The following is a 25,449-nucleotide window of genomic DNA, read 5'->3' as shown; positions in this document are numbered from 1 at the left end:
AGATAAGTTGGACTCTTGTCCATGTTTGTTTTTGCATTTTTGTTCCAGTTCACAGCTGTAGTTTCGTTACTGTGTCTGGAAAGCTCTTGTGAACAGGAATTGCCACTCTGGTGTTATGAGTTAATGCCAGAGTTTTAAAGTAATTTCTGGATGGTGTTTTGATAGGGTTTTCAGCTGACCATGAAAGTGTTCTTTCTGTCTTCTGCTATGTAGTAAGTGGACCTCAAATTTGCTAAACCTATTTTCATACTACGTTTGTTTTTTCATCTTAATTCACCGCCAATACTTGTGGGGGGCCTCTGTCTCCTTTCGGGGTATTTCTCTAGAGGTGAGCTAGGACTAATATTTTCCTCTGCTAGCATTATTTAGTCCTCCGGCTGGTGCTGGGCATCTAGAATCAACGTAGGCATGCTACCCGGCCACTGCTAGTTGTGCGTTAGGTTTAGTTCATGGTCAGCTCAGTTCCCATCTTCCAAGAGCTAGTTCCTATATATGCTGATGCTATGATCTCTTGCCATTGAGATCATGACAGTTTGACCGGCCCACTAAAGGGTTAAAATCCTTGGCTGAGTAAGGAGAGAAATAAGTAGTCTGCTGAAATTTTTTTTTTTTTTCTCTCCTTTGAATGGCTCTGTGTCCACCTGTTTGTAATGGATCTTCAGAGTGTAACTGCAGGTTTGAATAATCTCGCCACGAAGGTACAAAATTTGCAAGACTTTGTTTGTCATGCACCTGTATCTGAGCCGAGAATTCCTTTGCCGGAATTTTTCTCGGGGAATAGATCTGGGTTTCAGAATTTTCGAAATAATTGCAAATTATTTTTGTCCTTGAAATTTCGCTCTGCCGGAGACCCTGCACAGCAGGTCAGGATTGTGATTTCCTTGCTCCGGGGCGACCCTCAAGACTGGGCTTTTTCATTGACACCAGGGGATCCTGCGTTGCTCAATGTGGATGCGTTTTTTCTGGCCTTGGGGTTGCTTTATGACGAACCTCATTTGGAGCTTCAGGCAGAAAAAACTTTGATGTCCCTATCTCAGGGACAAGATGAAGCGGAAATTTACTGCCAAAGATTCCGTAAATGGTCTGTGCTTACTCAGTGGAATGAGTGCGCCCTGGCGGCGACTTTCAGAGAGGGTCTCTCTGATGCCATTAAGGATGTTATGGTGGGGTTCCCTGTGCCTGCGGGTCTGAATGAGTCCATGACAATGGCTATTCAGATCGATAGGCGTTTGCGGGAGCGCAAACCAGTGCACCATCTGGCGGTGTCCACTGAGAAGTCGCCAGAGAGTATGCAGTGTGATAGAATTCTGTCCCGAAGCGAGCGGCAGAATTTTAGACGGAAAAATGGGTTGTGTTTCTATTGTGGTGATTCTATTCATGTTATATCAGCATGCTCTAAGCACACTAAAAAGCTTGATAAATCTGTTTCCATTTGCACCTTACCGTCTAAGTTTATTCTATCTGTGACCCTGATTTGCTCTTTGTCATCTATTACCACGGACGCCTATGTCGACTCTGGCGCCGCTTTGAGTCTTATGGATTGGTCCTTTGCCAAACGCTGTGGGTATGATTTAGAGCCTTTGGAGACTTCTATTCCTCTGAAGGGGATTGACTCCACCCCATTGGCTAATAATAAACCACAATACTGGACACAAGTAACTATGCGTATTAGTCCGGATCACCAGGAGATTATTCGCTTTCTGGTGTTGTATAATCTACATGATGATTTGGTGCTAGGATTGCCTTGGCTGCAGTCTCACAACCCAGTCCTCGACTGGAGAGCTATGTCTGTGTTGAGCTGGGGATGTAAGGGGACTCATGGGGATGTACCTGTGGTTTCCATTTCATCATCTATTCCCTCTGAAATTCCTGAGTTCCTGTCTGACTATTGTGACGTCTTTGAAGAATCCAAGCTTGGTTCGTTACCTCCGCACCGAGAGTGCGATTGTGCCATAGATTTAATCCCGGGTAGTAAATACCCAAAAGGTCGTTTATTTAATTTGTCTGTGCCTGAACATGCTGCTATGCGTGAATATATAAAGGAGTCCTTGGAAAAGGGACATATTCGTCCATCGTCATCTCCCTTAGGAGCCGGTTTTTTCTTTGTGTCAAAAAAAGACGGCTCTTTGAGACCATGTATTGATTATCGGCTTTTGAATAAGATCACTGTAAAATATCAATACCCATTGCCGTTGCTGACTGATTTGTTTGCTCGCATAAAGGGGGCCAAGTGGTTCTCTAAGATTGACCTTCGTGGGGCGTATAATTTGGTGCGAATCAGGCAGGGGGATGAGTGGAAAACCGCATTTAATACGCCCGAGGGCCACTTTGAGTATTTAGTGATGCCTTTTGGTCTTTCTAATGCTCCGTCAGTTTTCCAGTCCTTTATGCATGATATTTTTCGCGATTATTTGGATAAATTTATGATTGTGTATCTGGATGATATTCTGATTTTTTCGGATGACTGGGACTCTCATGTCCAGCAAGTCAGGAGGGTTTTTCAGGTTTTGCGGTCTAATTCTTTGTGTGTGAAGGGTTCTAAGTGTGTTTTTGGGGTACAGAGGATTTCCTTTTTGGGATATATTTTTTCCCCCTCTTCCATTGAAATGGATCCTGTCAAGGTTCAAGCTATTTGTGATTGGACGCAGCCCTCTTCTCTTAAGAGTCTTCAGAAATTTTTGGGCTTTGCTAACTTTTATCGTCGATTTATTGCTGGTTTTTCGGATATTGCTAAGCCATTGACCGATTTGACTAAGAAGGGTGCTGATGTTGCTGATTGGTCCCCTGATGCTGTGGAGGCCTTTCGGGAGCTTAAGCGCCGTTTTTCCTCTGCCCCTGTGTTGCGTCAGCCTGATGTTGCTCTACCTTTTCAGGTTGAGGTCGACGCTTCTGAGATCGGAGCTGGGGCAGTGTTGTCGCAGAAAAGTTCTGACTGCTCCGTGATGAGGCCTTGTGCCTTCTTTTCCCGTAAATTTTCGCCCGCTGAGCGGAATTATGATGTTGGGAATCGGGAGCTTTTGGCCATGAAGTGGGCTTTTGAGGAGTGGCGCCATTGGCTTGAGGGGGCCAGACATCAGGTGGTGGTATTGACTGACCACAAAAATTTGATTTATCTTGAGACCGCCAGGCGCCTGAATCCTAGACAGGCGCGCTGGTCATTATTTTTCTCTCGGTTTAATTTTGTGGTGTCATACCTACCGGGTTCTAAGAATGTTAAGGCGGATGCCCTTTCTAGGAGTTTTGAGCCTGACTCGCCTGGTAACTCTGAGCCCACAGGTATCCTTAAGGATGGAGTGGTATTGTCAGCCGTTTCTCCAGACCTGCGGCGGGCCTTGCAGGAGTTTCAGGCGGATAGACCTGATCGTTGCCCACCTGATAAACTGTTTGTTCCTGATGATTGGACCAGTAGAGTCATCTCTGAGGTTCATTCTTCTGCGTTGGCAGGTCATCCTGGCATTTTTGGTACCAGGGATTTGGTGGCAAGGTCCTTCTGGTGGCCTTCCCTGTCACGAGATGTGCGAGGCTTTGTGCAGTCTTGTGACGTTTGTGCTCGGGCCAAGCCTTGTTGTTCTCGGGCTAGTGGATTATTGTTGCCCTTGCCTATTCCTAAGAGACCTTGGACGCACATCTCGATGGATTTTATTTCAGATCTGCCTGTTTCTCAGAAGATGTCTGTCATCTGGGTGGTGTGTGACCGTTTTTCTAAAATGGTCCATTTGGTTCCTCTGCCCAAGTTGCCTTCTTCTTCCGAGTTGGTTCCTCTGTTTTTTCAAAATGTTGTTCGTTTGCATGGTATTCCTGAGAATATCGTTTCTGACAGAGGGACCCAATTCGTGTCTAGATTTTGGCGGGCATTCTGTGCTAGGATGGGCATAGATTTATCTTTTTCGTCCGCTTTCCATCCTCAGACTAATGGCCAGACCGAGCGGATTAATTAGACCCTGGAGACATATCTGAGGTGTTTTGTGTCTGCTGACCAGGATGATTGGGTTGCTTTTTTGCCATTAGCGGAGTTCGCTCTCAATAATCGGGCCAGCTCTGCCACTTTGGTGTCCCCGTTTTTCTGTAATTCGGGGTTTCATCCTCGATTTTCCTCTGGTCAGGTGGAATCTTCGGATTGTCCTGGAGTGGATGCTGTGGTGGAGAGATTGCATCAGATCTGGGGGCAGGTGGTGGACAATTTGAGGTTGTCCCAGGAGAAGACTCAGCTTTTTGCCAACCGCCACCGTCGTGTTGGTCCTCGGCTTTGTGTTGGGGATTTGGTGTGGTTGTCTTCTCGTTTTGTCCCTATGAGGGTCTCTTCTCCTAAGTTTAAGCCTCGGTTCATCGGCCCGTATAAGATATTGGAGATTCTTAACCCTGTTTCCTTCCGTTTGGACCTCCCTGCATCCTTTTCTATTCATAACGTTTTTCATCGGTCATTATTGCGCAGGTATGAGGTACCGGTTGTGCCTTCCGTTGAGCCTCCTGCTCCGGTGTTGGTTGAGGGTGAGTTGGAGTACGTTGTGGAGAAAATCTTAGACTCTCGTGTTTCCAGACGGAGACTCCAGTATCTGGTCAAGTGGAAGGGATACGGCCAGGAGGATAATTCTTGGGTGAATGCATCTGATGTTCATGCCTCTGATCTGGTTCGTGCCTTTCATAGGGCCCATCCTGATCGTCCTGGTGGTTCTGGTGAGGGTTCGGTGCCCCCTCCTTGAGGGGGGGGTACTGTTGTGAATTTGGATTCTGGGCTCCCCCGGTGGCTACTGGTGGAATTGAACTGGTGTCTTCATCTTCTCTGTTCACCTGTTCCCATCAAGATGTGGGAGTCGCTATATAACCTTGCTGCTCTGTTAGTTGCTTGCCGGTCAACAATGTTATCAGAAGCCTCTCTGTGCTTGTTCCTGCTCCTAGACAACTACTAGATAAGTTGGACTCTTGTCCATGTTTGTTTTTGCATTTTTGTTCCAGTTCACAGCTGTAGTTTCGTTACTGTGTCTGGAAAGCTCTTGTGAACAGGAATTGCCACTCTGGTGTTATGAGTTAATGCCAGAGTTTTAAAGTAATTTCTGGATGGTGTTTTGATAGGGTTTTCAGCTGACCATGAAAGTGTTCTTTCTGTCTTCTGCTATGTAGTAAGTGGACCTCAAATTTGCTAAACCTATTTTCATACTACGTTTGTTTTTTCATCTTAATTCACCGCCAATACTTGTGGGGGGCCTCTGTCTCCTTTCGGGGTATTTCTCTAGAGGTGAGCTAGGACTAATATTTTCCTCTGCTAGCATTATTTAGTCCTCCGGCTGGTGCTGGGCATCTATAATCAACGTAGGCATGCTACCCGGCCACTGCTAGTTGTGCGTTAGGTTTAGTTCATGGTCAGCTCAGTTCCCATCTTCCAAGAGCTAGTTCCTATATATGCTGATGCTATGATCTCTTGCCATTGAGATCATGACAGCTGACACTGTGTAATATAATAATGGCTGACACTGTTCTGATATTTGTGTGTTAGGGACATAAATAGGGACATTTAGTGGCAGTGGTAGGTCAGCATTGGTAAGGGTTATGGCAGTGTAGTTGCAGGTTAGACACACTGGAGGGCACTATAGAGTTAAATATTAGATTGAGATAAGAACTGGTTTCAGCCGGAGTTGTAACAGATGAAAAAGGGGGCGGCGCCAGTTTAGTGGCAGGACGAGTGCCTTCCTGAGGTAATTTCAGTTAATGGGAGGAGCTAAAGCTTTGTGAGGAGAATTGTTCTAGAAAGAGTTGGGGCAGAGAGCTGAACAGAGCAACAGTACAGAGTTGAGGGAGTGAGACTAAAGATTGAATGTAGGTCTGGAGATGCTAGATCTTGGAGCACGTGGGAAGTGAGACAGCCTGGAAGAATCAGTGGCTAGTCTGTGGGTTACCTCCCATGACGTCCGGGACTTACAGTCCGAGAAGAATGGGCAGCGGCATCCTTTAGTTTCGCCCATGATGGGGAAAGTGGATGGGGAGCACTCAGTATCAGCTAGCTGGATGGTTCAGGGAACTGCGGGTCAGGAAACCATGGTGCTGGAAGATAGGCTGAAGGAGCAGACCAGGGAAAGTGCAGGAGATGGAGTTCCCATGTATTGTGAAAATGGATGGACTGTAACTGTCATGAAAAATGTTAATAAATCACCATAACTAGCTTGCTTTTATCAAAATTCCTGCATAAAAAGCTGTAAAACTGTGTACAGCAAATGTTGGAAACACGAGTATGATTCTGTCTCTAAAAACAGCAAATAGAGCTATTTGTGATCATTGCTATTTAACCACTTAAATACTGCTGGCAATCTCTGACAGTGGTATTTAACTATTCCAACCCCATTGAATTGTCTATTTTGACACTCATGAGGGTTGTTATTAATAAACCACTTCCAACGAGATTGCTAATTTCACCATATACTGCAATAATAAAATATGGCAGTAAAAAAACCAAGAAATTGAATAATTACAAGTTCAAGTCTCATACAGGCAAAAATTATCTAAAAGTAATTTAATACGTTTTTAAAAATAGTGAAATAAAATAGTTTTTACAAAGTTCTGAATCTTTTTTTAACTGCTAAAATATATTAAAAAAAGCATTGCAAGCTTGGCATTTCCATAATCACGCTGACCTGAAAAATCATTTTGCCAGGCAGTTTTTGAATGCAAAAAAAAAATAAAACTGAAAACAACAAGGGTCCTGGTCGTCACAGTAGTGTCGCTTTCCTCCTGGGGAGAGTGATGCTACGTTTGGAGGCAAGGAAGGATAACTGCATCCAGGTATCACAAACATGCAACACATTGCATACTCCAGGCCACCAGGGGGAGCTTCTGATCCTATTTACTAGGTGACTCCCCATATATATATAACTGGTAGTCTGTAGGGAACGTTAGTCAGTCCTTCAGGGAAGCTGTTCCTGGCAGGAGCAAATTCCTGTCAGAGGACAGAAGAGAGGGTTCACGGAGCTGTGCATGCCCTCAGAGCTGCAGCTCCCAAAAAGAGACATTTTGAAGGCCGAATTGTTTGCAGCAAGCACGCAAGAGAGGAAGCACAGGAGAGGATATCAGAAGGGAACCAGCCCCAAGCAGGCTGCCTCCTTCTGAGGCGCAGAGACTGGTAGCCGGAACACCGAGGTTGTAAGGACCTCTATGTCTTATATCAGAGACCGGCAGGACAGCTGAACTCTACGTTACCTGTCCGACCTAACACACAGGAGGCACGGTGACAACCTTAGAGGCTGGGGCATGCTAGAGTCCGTATAAACCGCCTCAAGTCACCAGTCATATGGGTATGTCCTATCCAATCCACGGGACAGAGAGAAATAACATCTGTGAGGACCTTATGAGAAGCTTAGCAGTAAAGGCCCCGGCACACATAGCGATTTACCAACGATCACGACCTGCGATACGACCTGGCCGTGATCGTTGGTAAGTCGCTGTGTGGTCGCTGGGGAGCTGTCACACAGACAGCTCTCTCCAGCGACCAACGATCAGGGGAACGACTTCGGCATCGTTGAAACTGTCTTCAACGATGCCGAAGTCCCCCTGCAGCACCCGGGTAACCAGGGTAAACATCGGGTTACTAAGCGCAGGGCCGCGCTTAGTAACCTGATGTTTACCTTGGTTACCAAAAAAAACAAACAGTACATACTCACCATCTGATGTCCGTCAGGTCCCTTGCCGTCTGCTTCCTGCTCTGACAGAGCCGCCATACAGTGAGAGCAGAGCGCAGCGGTGACGTCACCGCTGTGCTGTACTTTCACTTTCACTTTGCGGCGCTCAGTCAGTGTGGGAAGCAGACGGCAAGGGACCTGACGGACATCAGATGGTGAGTATGTACTGTTTGTTTTTTTTGGTAACCAGGGTAAACATCAGGTTACTAAGCGCGGCCCTGCGCTTAGTAACCCGATGTTTACCCTGGTTACCAGTGAAGACATCGCTGGATCGGTGTCACACACACCGATTCAGCGATGTCAGCGGGACCTCAACGACCAAAAAAAGGTCCAGGCCATTCCGACACGACCAGCGATCTCACAGCAGGGGCCTGATCGCTGGTACGTGTCACACATAGCGAGATCGCTACTGAGGTCGCTGTTGCGTCACAAAACTTGTGACTCAGCAGCGATCTCGCTAGCGATCTCGCTATGTGAGACGGGGCCTTAAGGGATTACACCATCACGGCGCTAGAGGAAAGGCTTTTATTCTCCACCTGGACAAGGGGACTCTGGACTTGCCTCCAAATCGGCCGGACTCTGCCTGCCCTGTGGTCTGGTGCTCTGGACTGTGGATGCTGAAGTCTTCAGTAAAGGTAAAGAGACTTCAACCCTGTGTCCTCGTTCTTCTCTGCGCTGCTCACCATTCACCATCTATACACCGGGAAGCCGTGGGGATACACTTCACCTGTGGGAAGTTATACCGTTTAGCTGCCATAACATCACCCCAGAGGACCCCTTAAAGCAGCGTTGGTCACCCTGACCGAATACCACAGGTGGCGTCACGAACATAAACTTTATCCCTTTAAAGACCTTTCCCTTTTATGCAGATGTCCCAGGGCCACGGACCGGGTCAGCCACCGTGACATCTCCCTGTGAACACCGGACCCGGTACCGAGTACCCCACTGCCCTGACGGGGCACTCCAGAGATTAATATAATTTAAAACTACAAATTGTCCTACAAAAAAAGAGGCAAAAATATTAAAAAGTCATCACTCTTGGATGAGGGATGAAAAGAAAGTAAAACACGAAAATAAAAATTGGTCATTGCAGGAAGGGGTTAAATTCTTAACTATAAGGAAACATAAAAGTACACTACAAACAAGCATTGTTAGCAAGCAGAATATACTGTATATCACATATGTAGATATAGTGCACTGCATACAAACACAGAGGTTCTGCAGAATTGAATACATGTAACTGTGTCTGTACTGACCAAAAAAATATTGTTTTTTGGAGTGATATTATTGCAATGCTAAAAATGCTCCTCAAACCGGATACAGTAGCTTATGAAAGTGTTCACTCCATTGACTTTTAAATATTGTGTTACACTACAACCTGTATTTAAATATTTTTGTAATCCGAAATGTGTGTGATGCATCAGCACTAAGTAGTCTAAGTTCATGAAGTGAGAACAATCTGGACATAAATTAAATTTATGGGATCAAATAACTAAAAAATGGCATGTACATATACATGTATTCACCCCTTTTGTGATGAAGCCCCTAAAAATTTCTGGTGCAAGCAATTATCTTCGTAACTCTCATGCTTAGTGACAGGAAGTCCACCTGTGTTCAATCTAAGTGTCACATGGTCTGTCAGTAGATACACACCTTTTCAGAAAGACCACAGAGGCTGAAACACTATTAAGCAAGAGGCACCACTAACTAAACAACACCATGAAGACCAAGGGGATTTCCAAACAAGTCAGGGACAAAGTTGTTGAGAAGTGCAAGTCAGGGTTGGGTTATAAAAAATCATCCCAATCTCTGATGATCCCCCGCAGCATGATTAAATCCATTTTCATCAAATAGAAACAATACGGTGCCACAACTTGCCAAGAGAAGGCTACCCACCAAAGGTCTCAGCCCAGGCAAGGAGCAAGGGCAAGGATCAGACATACAGCACAGAGACCAAAGAAAACCCTGAAGTAGCTGCAGAGATTCTAAACAGAGGCTAGAGGATCTGTCAATACGACAACAATAAGCGGTGTACTCCACAGGGGTGGCCTTTATGGACGAGTAAGCAGAAAAAAGCCTTTACTTACACACAAAAATTGTAAGGCTCATTCCCAAAATGTAAGGGGGAAGGTGCTGTGGTCAGGTGAGACCAAAATTGAACTTTTTGGCCACCAGGGTAAACACTATGTCTGGCACCAAACCGACACAGCTTCTCACCCCAAGAACATCATCCACACAGTGAAACATGGTGGTGGCAGCATCATGCTGTGGGAATGCTTTTCAGCAGACCAAGTATAAGGGAAGAGGGATGGTGCAAATACAGGGATATTCTTGAGCAAAACCTGTTTCAGTCTGTCAGTGATCTGAGACTGGGACAGAGGTTCACCTTCCCACAAGACAGTGACCTAAAGCATACTGCTAAAGAAACACTTGAGTGGTATAAGGGGAAACATGTAAGTGTTTTGAAGTGGCCTAGTCAAAGCCCAGACCTTAATCCAATTGAGAATCTGCGGTCAGACTTGAAGATTGCTGTTCACCAGAGAAAACCATCTAATTTGAAGGAGCTGGAGCCGTTTTGCCTTGAGGAAGTGGAAAAAAATCCCAGTGGCAAGATGAGGAAAGCTTGTAGAGACTTATTAAAATTGACTTGCACCTGTAAAAGTATTGATTTTAAGGGGGGTGAATAGTTATGCACACTGACATTTTCGGTTATTTTGTCCTAATTGTTGTTTGCTTTACAAAAGAAAGTAAATTAAATGTTCACAGTTATAGGTGTGTGAGTTACATGAACTGATGCAAACCAATAAAAAGAGCAGTGAAATTACAGATTGTGAGGTAGCAAAACACAAAAATCACCAAGCAGGTGAACACATTTGCAAGCCACTGTTCCATGGCTCCACCCCTCAGTGTGTCTAGGATGCAGTTACGGACAGAGGCTTGCTGAATCTGTCAGTACTTTGACTGACAACTTGGCCATCCAATCTGGAACAGGGATGTGCTGAGCTGTCAGTGTGTTGTTTGACAGCTCGACTATCCAATCAGAGACTTGGAGACGTCGGCTGACTCCAAGTGTTCATTATTCCGAGCGACTGTCATGCTACTTAAATGAGCTGCTTATTCCAGACCTCTGCCAGATGTACAGTGGGTACGGAAAGTATTCAGACCCCTTTAAATGTTTCACTCTTTGATTCTTTTCACTCTTTATTTCATTTGGTAAAATCAAATAAGTTCATTTTCTTTTTCATTAATGTACACTCTGCACCCCATCTTGACTGATGGTCACAAGTCACAAGGTCATAAGTATTCAGACCCTTTGCTCAGACATTCCTATTTAAGTCACATGCTGTCATTTCCTTGTGATCCTCCTTGAGATTGTTCTACTCCTTCATTGGAGTCCAGCTGTGTTTAATTAAACCGATAGGACTTGATATGGAAAGGCACACACCTTTCTATATAAGACTTCACAGCTCACAGTGCATGTCAAACCAAATGAGAATCATGAGGTCAAAGGAACTGGCCAAGGAGCTCAGAGACAGAATTGTGGCAAGGCATAGATCTGGCCAAGGTTACAACAGAATTTCTGCAGTACTGAAGGTTCCTAAGAGCACAGTGGCCTCCATAATCCTTAAATGGAAGAAGTTTGGGACCATTAGAAGACTTCCTAGACCTGGCCATCCAGCCAAACTGAGCAGTTATGGAAGAAAAGCCTTGATGAGAGGGGTAAAGAAGAACCCTAAGATCACTGTGGCTGAACTCCAGAGATGCAATAGGGAGATGGCACAAAGTTCAACTATCACTGAAGCCCTCCACCAGTTGGGCCTTTTGTAGCAGAGTGGCCAGACAGAAGCCTCTCCTCTCCATATGTGCAAGACATATGGAAGCCCGCATAGAGTTTGCTGAAAAACACATGAAGGACTCCCAGACTATGAGAAATAAGATTCTTTGGTCTGATGAGACAAAGATAGACATTTTGCACTGCTCACTGCTCATGACCTACCCAGTACAATCCCAACAGTGAAATGTGGTGGCAGCATCATGCTATGGGGCGTTTTTCAGCTGCAGGGACAGGATGACTGGTTTCCATTGAAGGAAATCTGAATGCGGCAAAGTACAGAGATATCCTGGATGAAAACCTCTTTCAGAGTGCTCTGGACCCCAGACTTAGCTGAAGGTTCACCTTCCAACAAGACAATAACCCTAAGCACACAGCTAAAATAAAAGAGTGGCTTCAGAACAACTCTGTGACCACTCTTGCCTGGCCCAGCCAGAACCCTGACCTAAACCCAATTGAGCATTTCTAGGGAGACATGAAAATGCCTGTCCATCAACGTTCACCATCCAACCTGACAGAACTGGAGAGAATCTGCAAGGAAGAATGGCGAAGGATCCCCAAATCCAAGTGTGTAAAACTCGTTGCATCATTCCCAGAAGACTCATAGCTGTACTAGCTCAAAAGGGTGCTTCTACTCAATACTGAGCAAAGGGTCTGAATATTTATGACCATGTGATTTTTCAGTTTTTCTTTTTTAATAAATTTGCAATCATTTCTACATTTCTGTTTTTTTTTCAGTCAAGATGGGGTGCAGAGGGTACATTAATTAGAAAAATGAACCTTTTTGAATTTACCAAATGGCAGCAATGAAACAAAGAGTGAAAAATTTAAAGGGGTTTGAATACTTTCCATGCCCATTGTACATTCAGCCTGTGAGGTTTGGTCTCCATCCTTGCCTTGATTTCCAAGAACTAAACAACATCATGGTTAAAAAAAAACTTGCCCACTTCCACTCATCCCTGGCCTATATAATGAGCTTCTGGGGGCCAGGGTGTTTTCTAAACTTGATCTTAGATTGGCTTACAATTTCATATGCATCTAGATGGGTGATGAGTGGAAAACAGCTTTCTAACATCTGAGAGAGGGTCTTTTTGAAAATCTTGTCATGCCTTTTGGATTATCTAATGCACCTGCTGTGTTTCAAAATTTTTTGAATTATATTTTCTCTGATTGCATTGGAAAGTATGTTGTGATTTACCTCGATGACATTCTAATTTTCTCACCAGATTTGGATCCTCACCAGGAACAACATGCTGTGTTACAGAGATTGAGGGAGAACTCTTTGTTTACTAAAATAGAGAAATGTGTTTTTTTTCTTTTCAGGAAATCTCTTTCTTGGGGTTTATCCTGTCAGCAGAAGGGTTTAAGATGGACCCTGGGAAGGTGAAGGCAATAATTCGGTTCAACCTTGTGATCTTAAGGCTTTGCAGCATTTTCTGGGATTTGCCAACTATTATAGAAAATTTGACAAGCGGTTTTCGCGGATTGCTAAACCACTTGCAGACCTTACACATAAGGGGGCAAATCTCGAGGTTTGGTCGCCAGGTGCTATCAGAGCTTTTGAAAGAATAAAGAGTGTTTTATGCCTGTACCCATTCTGATCCAACCCTATCTCCAAGAACCATTCATTGTGGAAGTGGATTCTTCGGAGTTCAGCATGGGGGCAGTCTTATCGCAGGGGCCCAAAACTCTTACTAACCTGCTTTATTTTTCAATGGTAGAGAGAATTTATGATTTTGGGAATCTTGAGTTACTTGCAGTTAAATTGGCCTTTAAGGAATAGAGGCATTTTTTGGAGCAGGCATTTCATCCAGTTTCGGTGATCACTGATCACAACAATTTAGCCTAAATTGAGTTGGCTAAAAGGTTAACTCCTAGACAGGCCAGATGGTCCTTGTTTTACTCTTCGTTTAATTTTTCTATTACATTCAAGACAGGGTCTAAGAATGTGAAAGCTGAAGCGTTATCTCATAGTCTAGATTCCATTTCTCCTTCAGAACCTTCATCCTCTATTATTCCTCAGGGTATTGTGGTGTCTACGGTAACCTCTGAATTGGAAGAGGAGATTCGTAAAGTCCAGTCATTGGCTCCTTCCACTTCCCCAGTGTCCAAATTATTTGTGTCTGTGTACCTAAGATTGCGGGTGCTACACGAATTTCATGATTCTGCTTTAAGTGGTCATCCTGTGGTTACTGCTACACTGAAAGTCGTTGCTAGGCATTTTTGATGACCGTCCATGCATAATAATATTAAAGATTTTGTATCTGCTTGTGAAGTTTGCACATGTGCCAAATTCAGCCATAGCCAGCTCTCTGGGGAATTGGCTCCATTGCCAATTCCAAAAAGACCTTTGACTCATTTGTCCAGGGATTTCATTATAGGTTTGCCTCTGTCTGATGGGAAGACTGCTATCTGGGTGGTAGTTGATCGATTCAGCAAACAAGCTCATTTTGTTCCTTTGTTAAGCTGGAGTCACACTAAACTACTTACCAACGATCACGACCAGCGATACGACCTGGCCGTGATCGTCGGTAAAGGTACCTTCACACTAAACGACTTTGCAACGATAGCGATCCGTGACGTTGCAGCGTCCTGGATAGCGATATCATTGTGTTTGACACGCAGCAGCGATCTGGATCCTGCTGTGATATCGCTGATCATTGCTGAAAGTCCAGAACTTTATCTGGTCGTCAGATCGGCGTGTATCGTCGTGTTTGACAGCAAAAGCAACGATGCCAGCAATGTTTTACAATGGTAACCAGGGTAAATATCGGGTTACTAAGCGCAGGGCCGCGCGTAGTAACCCGATATTTACCCTGGTTACCATTATAAAAGTAAAAAAAAAAAACAGTACATACTCACCTTCTGATGTGTCACGTCCCCCGGCATCCGCGCTGCTGCTCAGAGCTTCCTGCACTGACTGTGTCAGTGCCGGCCGTAAAGCTCAGCACAGCGGTGACATCACCGCTGTGCTCTGCTTTTACTTTACGGCCGGCCGGCGCTCACTGTCAGTGCGGGAAGCAGACAGCCAGGGACCTGACGGACATCAGAAGGTGAGTATGTACTGTTTTTTTTTTACATTTACAATAGTAACCAGGGTAAACATCGGGTTACTAAGCGCGGCCCTGCGCTTAGTAACCCAATGTTTACCCTGGTTACCCGGGGACTTCGGCATCGTTGCTCACTGGAGAGCTGTCTGTGTGACAGCTCTCCAGCGACCACACAGCGACGCTGCAGCGATTGGCATCGTTGTCGATATCGCTGCAGCGTCGCTTAACCCCTTCATGACCCAGCCTATTTTGGCCTTAATGACCTTGCCGTTTTTTGCAATTCTGACCAGTGTCCCTTTATGAGGTAATAACTCAGGAACGCTTCAACGGATCCTAGCGATTCTGAGATTGTTTTTTCGTGACATATTGGGCTTCATGTTAGTGGTAAATTTAGGTCGATAATTTCTGAGTTTATTTGTGAAAAAAATGGAAATTTGGCAAAAAATTTGAAAATTTCGCAATTTTCACATTTTGAATTTTTATTCTGTTAAACCAGAGAGTTATGTGACACAAAATAGTTAATAAATAACGTTTCCCACATGTCTACTTTACATCAGCACAATTTTGGAAACAATTTTTTTTTTTGCTAGGAAGTTATAAGGGTTAAAATTTGACCAGTGATTTCTCATTTTTACAACAAAATTTACAAAACCATTTTTTTTAGGGACCACCTCACATTTGAAGTCATTTTGAGGGTTCTATATGGCTGAAAATACCCAAAAGTGACACCATTCTAAAAACTGCACCCCTCAAGGTGCTCAAAACCACATTCAAGAAGTTTATTAACCCTTCAGGTGTTTCACAGCAGCAGAAGCAACATGGAAGTAAAAAATGAACATTTAACTTTTTAGTCACAAAAATGATCTTTTAGCAACAATTTTTTTATTTTCCCAGTGGTAAAAGGAGAAACTGGACCACGGACGTTGTTGTCCAGTTTGTCCTGAGTACGCTGATACCTCATATGTGGGGGTAAACCACTGTTTGGGCGCACGGCAGGGCTCGGAAGGGAAGGAGCGCCATTTGACTTTTTGAATGAAAAATTGGCTCCAATCTTTAGCGGACACCATGTCACGTTTGGAGAGCCCCCGTGTGCCTAAACATTGGAGCTCCCCCACAAGTGACCCCATTTTGGAAACTAGACCCCCCAAGGAACTTATCTAGAAGCATAGTGAGCACTTTAAACCCCCAGGTGCTTCACAAATTGATCCGTAAAAATGAAAAAGTACTTTTTTTTCACAAAAAAATTATTTTAGTCTCAATTTTTTCATTTTCACATGGGCAACAGGATAAAATGGATCCTAAATTTTGTTGGGCAATTTCTCCTGAGTACACCAATACCTCACATGTGGGGGTAAACCACTGTTTGGGCACATGGTAAGGCTCGGAAGGGAAGGAGCACCATTTGACTTTTTGAATGAAAAATTATCTCCATCGTTAGCGGACACCATGTCGCGTTTGGAAAGCCCCTGTGTGCCTAAACATTGGAGCTCCTCCACAAGTGACCCCATTTTGGAAACTAGACCCCCCAAGGAACTCATCTAGAGGCATAGTGAGCACTTTAAACCCCCAGGTGCTTCACAAATTGATCCGCAAAAATGAAAAAGTACTTTTTTTTCACACAAAATTTCTTTTAGCCTCAATTCTTTCATTTTCACATGGGCAACAGGATAAAATGGATCCTAAAATTTGTTGGGCAATTTCTCCTGAGTATGCCGATACCTCATATGTGGGGGTAAACCACTTTTTGGGTGCACAGCAAGGCTCGGAAGGGGAGGCGTGCCATTTGACTTTTTGAATGGAAAATTAGCTCCAATCGTTAGCGGACACCATGTCGCGTTTGGAGAGCCCCTGTGTGCCTAAACATTGGAGCTCCCCTACAAGTGACCCCATTTTGGAAACTAGACCCCCCAAGGAACTAATCTAGATGCATAGTGAGCACTTATAACCCCCAGGTGCTTCACAGAAGTTTATAACGCAGAGCCGTGAAAATAAAAAAATAATTTTTCTTTCCTCAAAAATGATTTTTAGCCCAGAACTTTTTATTTTCCCAAGGGTAATAGGAGAAATTGGACCCCAAATTTTGTTGTCCAGTTTGTCCTGAGTACGGTGATACCCCATATGTGGGGGTAAACCACTGTTTGGGCGCACGGCAGGGCTCGGAAGGGAAGGCACGCCATTTGGCTTTTTGAATGGAAAATTAGCTCCAATCATTAGCGGACACCATGTCGCGTTTGGAAAGCCCCTGTGTGCCTAAATATTGGAGCTCCCACACAAGTGACCCCATTTTGGAAACTAGACCTCCCAAGGAACTAATCTAGATGTGTGGTGAGCACTTTGAACCCCCAAGTGCTTCACAGAAGTTTATAACGCAGAGCCGTGAAAATAAAAAATGTGTTTCCTTTCCTCAAAAATATTTTTTAGCCCAGAATTTTTTTATTTTTGCAAGAGTAACAGGAGAAATTGGACCCCAAAAGTTGTTGTCCAGTTTCTGCTGAGTACGCTGATACCCCATATGTGGGGGTAAACCACTGTTTTGGCACACGTCGGGGTTCGGAAGGGAAGTAGTGACGTTTTGAAATGCAGACTTTGATGGAATGCTCTGCGGGCATCAGGTTGCGTTTGCAGAGCCCCTGATGTGCCTAAACAGTAGGAACTCCCCACAATTGACTCCATTTTGGAAACTAGACCCCCAAGGGAACTTATCTAGATGTGTGGTGAGCACTTTGAACCCCCAAATGCTTCACAGAAGTTTATAACGCAGAGCCGTGAAAGTAATAAATGTGTTTCCTTTCCTCAAAAATATTTTTTTAGCCCAGAATTTTTTATTTTTGCAAGAGTAACAGGAGAAATTGGACCCCAAAAGTTGTTGTCCAGTTTCTTCTGAGTACGCTGATACCCCATATGTGGGGGTAAACCACTGTTTGGGCACATGCCGGGGCTCGGAAGGGAAGTAGTGACGTTTTGGAATGCAGACTTTGATGGAATGGTCTGCGGGCATCATGTTACGTTTGCAGAGCCCCTGATATGCCTAAACAGTAGAAACCCCCCACAAGTGACCCCATTTTGGAAACTAGACCCCCCAAGGAACTTATCTAGATGTGTTGTGAGCACGTTCAACCCCCAAGTGCTTCACAGAAGTTTACAACGCAGAGCCGTGAAAATAAAAAATCATTTTTCTTTCCTCAAAAAAGATGTTTTAGCAAGCAATTTTTTATTTTCACAAGGGTAACAGGAGAATTTGGACCCCAATATTTGTTGCCCAGTTTGTTGTGAGTATGCTGATACCCCATATGTGGGGGTAAACCACTGTTTGGGCGCACGTCAGGGCTCGGAAGGGAAGTAGTGACATTTGAAATGCAGACTTTGATGGAATGGTCTGCGGGCATCACATTGCATTTGCAGAGCCCCTGATGTGCCTAAACAGTAGAAACACCCCACAAGTGACCCCATTTTGGAAACTAGACCCCCGAAGGAACTTATCTAGATGTGTGGTGAGCACTTTCAACCCCCAAGTGCTTCACAGAAGTTTATAACGCAGAGCCGTGAAAATAAAAAATAATTGTTCTTTCCTCAAAAATTATGTTTTAGCAAGTAATTTTTTATTTTTGCAAGGGTAACAGGAGAAATTGGACCCCAACAGTTGTTGCCCAGTTTGTCCTGAGTACGCTGGTACCCCAAATGTGGGGGTAAACCACTGTTTGGGCGTACGTCGGGGCTTGGAAGGGAGGGAGCACCATTTGACTTTTTGAATGCAAGATTGGCTGGAATCAATGGTGGCGCCATGTTGCGTTTGGAGACCCCTGATGTGCCTAAACAGTGGAAACCCCTCAATTCTAACTTCAACACTAACCCCAACACACCCCTAATCCTAATCCCAACTGTAGCCATAACCCTAATCACAACCCTAACCACAACACACCCCTAACCACAACCCTAACCGCAACACACCCGTAACCCTAATTCCAACCCTAATCCTAACCCTAATCCCAACCGTAGCCCTAATCCCAACCCTAACCACAACTGTAACCCCAACACACCCCTAACCCTATCCGTAACCCTAACCACAAGCCTAATCTTAACCCTATTTCAAACCCTAGCCCTAATTCCAACCCTAACTCTAATTTCAACCCTAACCCTAAGGCTATGTGCCCACGTTGCGGATTCGTGTGAGATTTTCCCGCACGATTTTTGAAAAATCTGCAGGTAAAAGGCACTGCGTTTTACCTGCGGATTTACAGCAGATTTCCAGTGTTTTTTTGTGCGGATTTCACCTGCGGATTCCTATTGAGGAACAGGTGTAAAACGCTGCGGAATCCGCACAAAGAATTGACATGCTGCGGAAAATACAACGCAGCGTTTCTGCACGGAATTTTCCGCACCATGGGCACAGCGGATTTGGTTTTCCTTAGGTGTACATGGTACTGTAAACCTGATGGAAAACTGCTTCGAATTCGCAGCGGCCGATCCGCGGCCAATCCGCTGCGGATCCGCGGCCAATCCGCTGCGGATCCGCGGCCAATCCGCTGCCCATCCGCTGCGGATCCGCGGCCAATCCGCTGTCGATCCGCTGCGGATCCGCGGCCCATCCGCTGCGGATCCGCTGCCAATCCGCTGCGGATCCGCTGCGGATCCGCGGCCGATCCGCTGCGGATCCGCTGCCGATCCGCGGCCGATCCGCTGCGGATCCGCTGCGGATCCGCTGCCGATCCGCTGCCGATCCGCGGCCAATCCGCTGCGGATCCGCTGCCAATCCGCTGCCGATCCGCTGCGGATCCGCTGCCGATCCGCTGCGGATCCGCTGCGGATCCGCGGCCGATCCGCTGCGGATCCGCGGCCGATCCGCTGCCGATCCGCGGCGGATCCGCGGCCGATCCGCTCTGTGTGCACATGCCATAACCCTACCCCTAACCCTACCCGTAACCCTAACCCTACCCCTAACCCTACCCCTAGTTCTAACCCTAATTCTAACCCTAACCCTAGTGGAAAAAAAAAAAAAAATTCCTTATTTTATTATTGTCCCTATGGGGGTGATAAAGGGGGGGGGGTTATTTATTATTTTTTTTATTTTGATCGCTGTGATAGAACCTACCACAGCGATCAAAATGTACCTGTAAGGAATCTGCCGACTGGCAGATTCGGCGGGCGCACTGAGCATGCGCCCGCCATTTTCCAAGATGGCGGCGCCCAGCGAGGAGACGGCCGGACACCGGGAGGATCGGTAAGTATGAAGGGGTGGGGGGGGGGTGGATCGGAGCACGGGGGGGGGAACGGAGCACAGGGGGGGTGGGTCTGAGCAAGGAGGGAGCGGACAGGAGGACGGGGGAGCCGGCAGGCGGACGGAGGGGACCGGACCCCATAACGGAGGACGGGGGGGGCGATCGGTGGGCGTGGGGGGGGGCACTTCAGTATTTCCAGCCATGGCCGATGATATTGCAGCATCGGCCATGGCTGGATTGTAATATTTCACCAGTTTTTTAGGTGAAATATTACAAATCGCTCTGATTGGCAGTTTCACTTTCAACAGCCAATCAGAGCGATCGTAGCCACGGGGGGGTGAAGCCACCCCCCCTGGGCTGAAGTACCACTCCCCCTCTCCCTGCAGATCGGGTAAAATAGGAGTTAACCCCTTCACCCGATCTGCAGGGACGCGATCATTCCATGACGCCACATAGGCGTCATGGGTCGGATTGGCACGGGTTTTCATGACGCCTACGTGGCGTCATGGGTCGGGAAGGGGTTAATGTGACAGTACCTTAAGTCGCTGTGTGGTCGCTGGGAAGCTGTCACACAGACAGCTCTCTCCAGCGACCAACGATCAGGGGAACGACTTCGGCATCCTTGAAACTGTCTTCAACGATGCCGAAGTCCCCCTGCAGCACCCGGGTAACCAGGGTAAACATCGGGTTACTAAGTGCTGGGCCGCACTTAGTAACGCGATATTTACCCTGGTTACCATTGTATAAGTAAAAAAAAAAAAAACAGTACATACTCACATTCTGATGTCTGTCACGTCCCCCGGTGTCCACAGGGTTAAAACTGCTTTTGGCAGGAGCGCTGCTAATGCACGCGCCGCTGCCGAGAGCTTCCCTGCACTGAATGTGTCAGCACCGGCATTAACAGCGGTGACGTCACCGCTGTGCTCTGCTTTACGGCCGGCGCTGACACAGTCAGTGCAGGGAAGCAGCTCTCGGCAGCAGCGCGTGCATTAGCAGCGCTCCTGCCGAAAGCAGTTTTAACCCTGTGGACGCCGGGGGACGTGACAGACATCAGAATGTGAGTATGTACTGTTTTTTTTTACTTTTACAATGGTAACCAGGGTAAATATTGTGTTACTAAGCGCGGCCCTGTGCTTAGTAACCCGATATTTACCCTGGTTACAAGTGAACACATCGCTGGATCGGTGTCACACACGCCGATCCAGCGATGACAGCGGGTGATCAGCGACCAAAAAATGGTCCTGATCATTCCCCAATGACCAACGATCTCCCAGCAGGGGCCTGATCATTGGTCGCTGTCACATATAACGAGATCGTTAGCGGGATCGTTGCTACGTCACCAAAAGCGTGACGTTGCAACGATATCGTTAACGATATCGTTATGTGTGACTCAGCCTTTAGGATTACCTAATGCTGAGACACTCACCAGGTTGTTTATATCTCATATAGTAAGATTACATGGAATCCCTCTGATTGTGTCTGATAGGGAAATACAATTTGTCTCTAAATTTTTGAGAGCTTTTTGCAGTAAACTAGGGATTGACTTGTCATTTTCATCTGCTTATCACCATGAAACCAATAGTCAGACGGAGAGAGCAAATCAATCTTTTGAACAAATTTTAAGGTGCTTTGTGGCAGCTCGACAGGAGGACTGGTCCTCATTTTTACCTCTCAATGAGTTTGCTTTTAACAGTCTGGTAAATCAATCCACTGGAACCTTACCATTCTTTTGTAATTATGGTTTTTGACCCAATTTTGGTGAATTTTCTAAGATTAGTTCTGAATGCCCTAGGGTGGAAGTTGCTGTACAGAGACTTGGGGATGTCTGGAGGGAGGTTTAGAAGAATATTGGGACTGCTCAGATTCCCCAAAAATAAAAGGCCAATAGAAAACATTCGGTGGGTCTTGTTTTTAAGATTGGGGATAAGGTTTGGTTTTTGTTTAGGAACATTAAACTTAAAGTGCAATCAGCGAAGTTGGGTCCAAAGTTTATTGGTCCATATGAGCTCTTAGGGTATGTCTCCACGGTCCGTTTCGCCGGCGGGATCGCCGCAGCGGCGAAGCCGCTCGGCGCTAAGCCCCGCCCCCTTAATGGGACGCGATGGTGCCGGATGTGTACAGTACACATCCGGGATCATCGCACCCCTCGCCATAGGGCCCTGTGATATGCCTTGCGGGGACGCTGCGTCCCCGCAAGGTGTACGGACATGCTGCGTTCTGAAAAGACGCGCAGCATGTCCGGAGTCGCAGGGCCTCCGCGTGCGGGTTTCCACGCATAGTGGAGACGGGATTTCATAAAATCCCCTCCACTATGCTGGAACATCTGGACGCTGCTTGTTTGACGCTGCAGCGTCAAACAAGCAGCGTTTACGTACCGTGGAAACATACCCTTAGAGGTGGTCAATCCTGTGGCATTTAAATTAAAGCTTCCTCCATCCCTTCGCATCCCTAATGTATGCCATAAATCCTGTCCCTTCTGCTTTGTCTCCCTTATCCTCACCTCCTCTGCTTTCAGTAGACAGTGGCCTGGAGTATGAGTTTCAGAGGGTTGTGGATTCTCGGAGTGTCCATAATTCCCTCCAGTACCTCATCCACTGGAGGGGATGCGGTCCAGAGAAGAGATCCTGGGTCCCTGCGCAAGATGTGAAGGCCGATCAGTTGGTCAATGCCTTCCATCTAAAATTTCCTGGGAAGCCTAGGCATCCGGTGTCCCCCTAAAAGAGGGGGTACTGTCACAGTTCCACCCCTCAGTTTGTCTGGGTTGCAGTTACTGATAGGGGTGTGTTGAAGCTGTCAGTACTTTAATTGACAGCTTAGCCATCCAGTCTGGTACAGGGCGTGCTGAGCTGTCAGTGTGTTGATTAACAGCTCGACTATCCAATTTGAGACTGAGAGGCATCGGCTGCCTTCAAGTGTTAATTATTCTGAGTGATTGTCATGCTACTTAACTGAGCTGCTTCTCCCAGACCACTACCAGATGTATATTCAGCTTGTGAGGTTTGTTCTCCTGTGCTTTGAGTTCTGTATGCTTGATCTTTTAATGCCTGACCTTGGAATTCGTTCTGACCATCCGACTGTTTAACCCTTTCTGCTCTGTTCCATTATCCTCCTTGTATTCTGACCTCGGAACGTTACCTGACCACGCTTTTGTTTCTTCCTTCTGTTTATGACGTACCCTCCAGGCTTCTGACCTTGGACTCCTTGATCATTCTGTCTCACAACTGGGCTGTGAAAAGTGACTAGCATCACACACCATATACTCAAGTTACAGAGATGTTTGTATAGATTTTATTTCATATCATAATTTAAAAACCTCAGAAATAAATGTAAGCAATTTTCACTTTAGTGAGTCTATAAGTGCTACTACTCGCACGGACACATCCACCCTTAAAACTCTGCCGCGTCACTTTTTTGACTTCCATCAATGTAATGAAAAATTATTACGAGTACGGGGCATTGACCTACTACCAATTAATATTAGGGGAGGTAATCTCTCTAAGCGTCTAGCGCAGCTAGAATGTAAATGGATTTGGACATTGGGGACAATCCAACCGAAAGGACTTAACGAGTACTTATCATTCGTCCCATTTCTGTGAGTTTTCCATCTTTTTGTAACATAGTGGATTCATTTGTGTCATGCACTATGTGGTTTTTAAGGAATTTATCTTTTCCCTTTTTAATTTTATTTTCTTTTTAACATCATATTTCTAGATCGGGTGTACGCCATATTCTATGGGTTTCTGGAATAAAAGACAAGGATACCTGCAAATTCAAGAAGACATTTATGATTGTGTTAATTAATACTATTTTGTGTATGTGTTATTGTTTGTGTTATGTACAATCATGAGAGTGTGGTCATGATATTTGTGTGTATATATATATGTATATATATATATATATATATATATATATATATATATATATATATATATATATATATATATATATGTTTTTCTGTTGTTAATATATTGATGTATGTTATTGGTTTTGTATAGTGTGTGTTACATGTTTTTATAAAAAATATATATATGTATTTATGATATATGTATATTCTTTGTTGGTGAATAGTATTGCCTTATGTGAGATATATAGCACAATATTTGTCTTATTGTTCTGTTGGCTTTTTATTTATTTATTTATTTTCTGTTTATTATATTTTTTTTATATTTTTTTCATTTTTCATTTTTTATTTTCATTTCATTATTTTTCACATATTATTTTTTGTCTTTTTGTCCTTGTGGCATTAGTTAGTGTTATCTATCATATGCGGCAATGGTATATTTAGCTTTATTTCTTTTTATTTTTATACACAGTTATTGATATGCTTTTCTTTTTTTCTTTGTTGCGCATATATATGTATATTTATCCTGTCCTTGCCTTTTGCCCTTCTGCATAATGGCGTCTGCTATACTTCCGCTCTATGCCCACCTGTTTGCTCGCATCCCTTGGCGTCCCCTGTCTGGTGATGCCGGAGCACGTGGGGCCCCACGTGTTTCCGGTTCCGGATGGCAGCGGCGGCTGTGGATGGCGAGTTATGCAGGCGGTGCACACTGCGGCGCCATGTATTTCCGATGTGGCGGCATACAAATGCTGCCACTATCGGCCTGTACTTTACCCCCTTAGGAAGGAACATTCTAGTGTTCCGAAACGCGCGTCGGGGTGGGCGTGAGGTCTCCCCACCGTGGACGCACATCAGGTAACTCCTCCGGGAAATATTATTATATTATTTCATTATTGGCTCTATCCTGGTTGCCACTAATGGCTTAAATCGATGTACTTGTATGCAATAGGCATGATACCATTATTGTCTCTCAGGATGGCTATTTGACACTGATGTGCTCCTACAGTATTTACTTATATTTCTATATTCATTTTATATATCCACTTTTGTGGTATGGTATTGATATTGAAGCATTTATTACTGCGGTGGTCTGACCTCATGGCCCAATGCGTTTTGTGCATCTGACACTGGTGTTTCCTACCAGCCCCATTGGTTCCCTGTGTACTGTTTCTATATACTGTTGTTTTAAATATATTTAATAAAGATATAATTTTATGGGATAAATCAACTGTGTCCTCTGTGGAGTATTAAGTGCTACTACTCGACTATGTGCTCACGACATCTTGTTTCTTGAACTAAGCAATAACTGTAACAGGTAAATCTGAAGTGCGCTTTTCACTTTAAATCAGCTGTGGTGCTAGTTTAAAACACATGAAAGATGTATTAGGCAAGGTTATATGGGGTTATCTCTCTTTCTGCACCACAGGAGATGTTGCTGTTTAATGTGAGTTGACACAATATGATGAACATGACAAGTCATGTCATAAAGTCATAATTCATTTAACTGTCTGTGTGCCAACCTTCAAAATTGCAAGACAACCATGACATAAATAGACCAAAGTCAACAGCAGTATAATTGCAACTATGCAACAGTTAAATATATCTCACACTCAAATAGATTTTAAGTTTTATTACACTTATCTATTAAGAAAAAAATTACACATAAAGCAAATTGTAATAAAATTATGCACGTTGTTCAATGCAAAATGTGTGGGACTTAATATTTTTTGTGGGATTTGAATCAGTTAAAGCATAAAGGTTTATTGGGGTAAATTCCCCATTATATTTAGGAGGCTTCACTATAAGATTAGCTTCAGAGTAAGGTTATGTGCACAAGACATCTATT

The sequence above is a fragment of the Ranitomeya variabilis genome, chromosome 1, assembly GCF_051348905.1.
Source record: "Ranitomeya variabilis isolate aRanVar5 chromosome 1, aRanVar5.hap1, whole genome shotgun sequence".
NCBI lineage: Eukaryota > Metazoa > Chordata > Amphibia > Anura > Dendrobatidae > Ranitomeya > Ranitomeya variabilis.
This window is presented reverse-complemented; position numbering follows the sequence as displayed.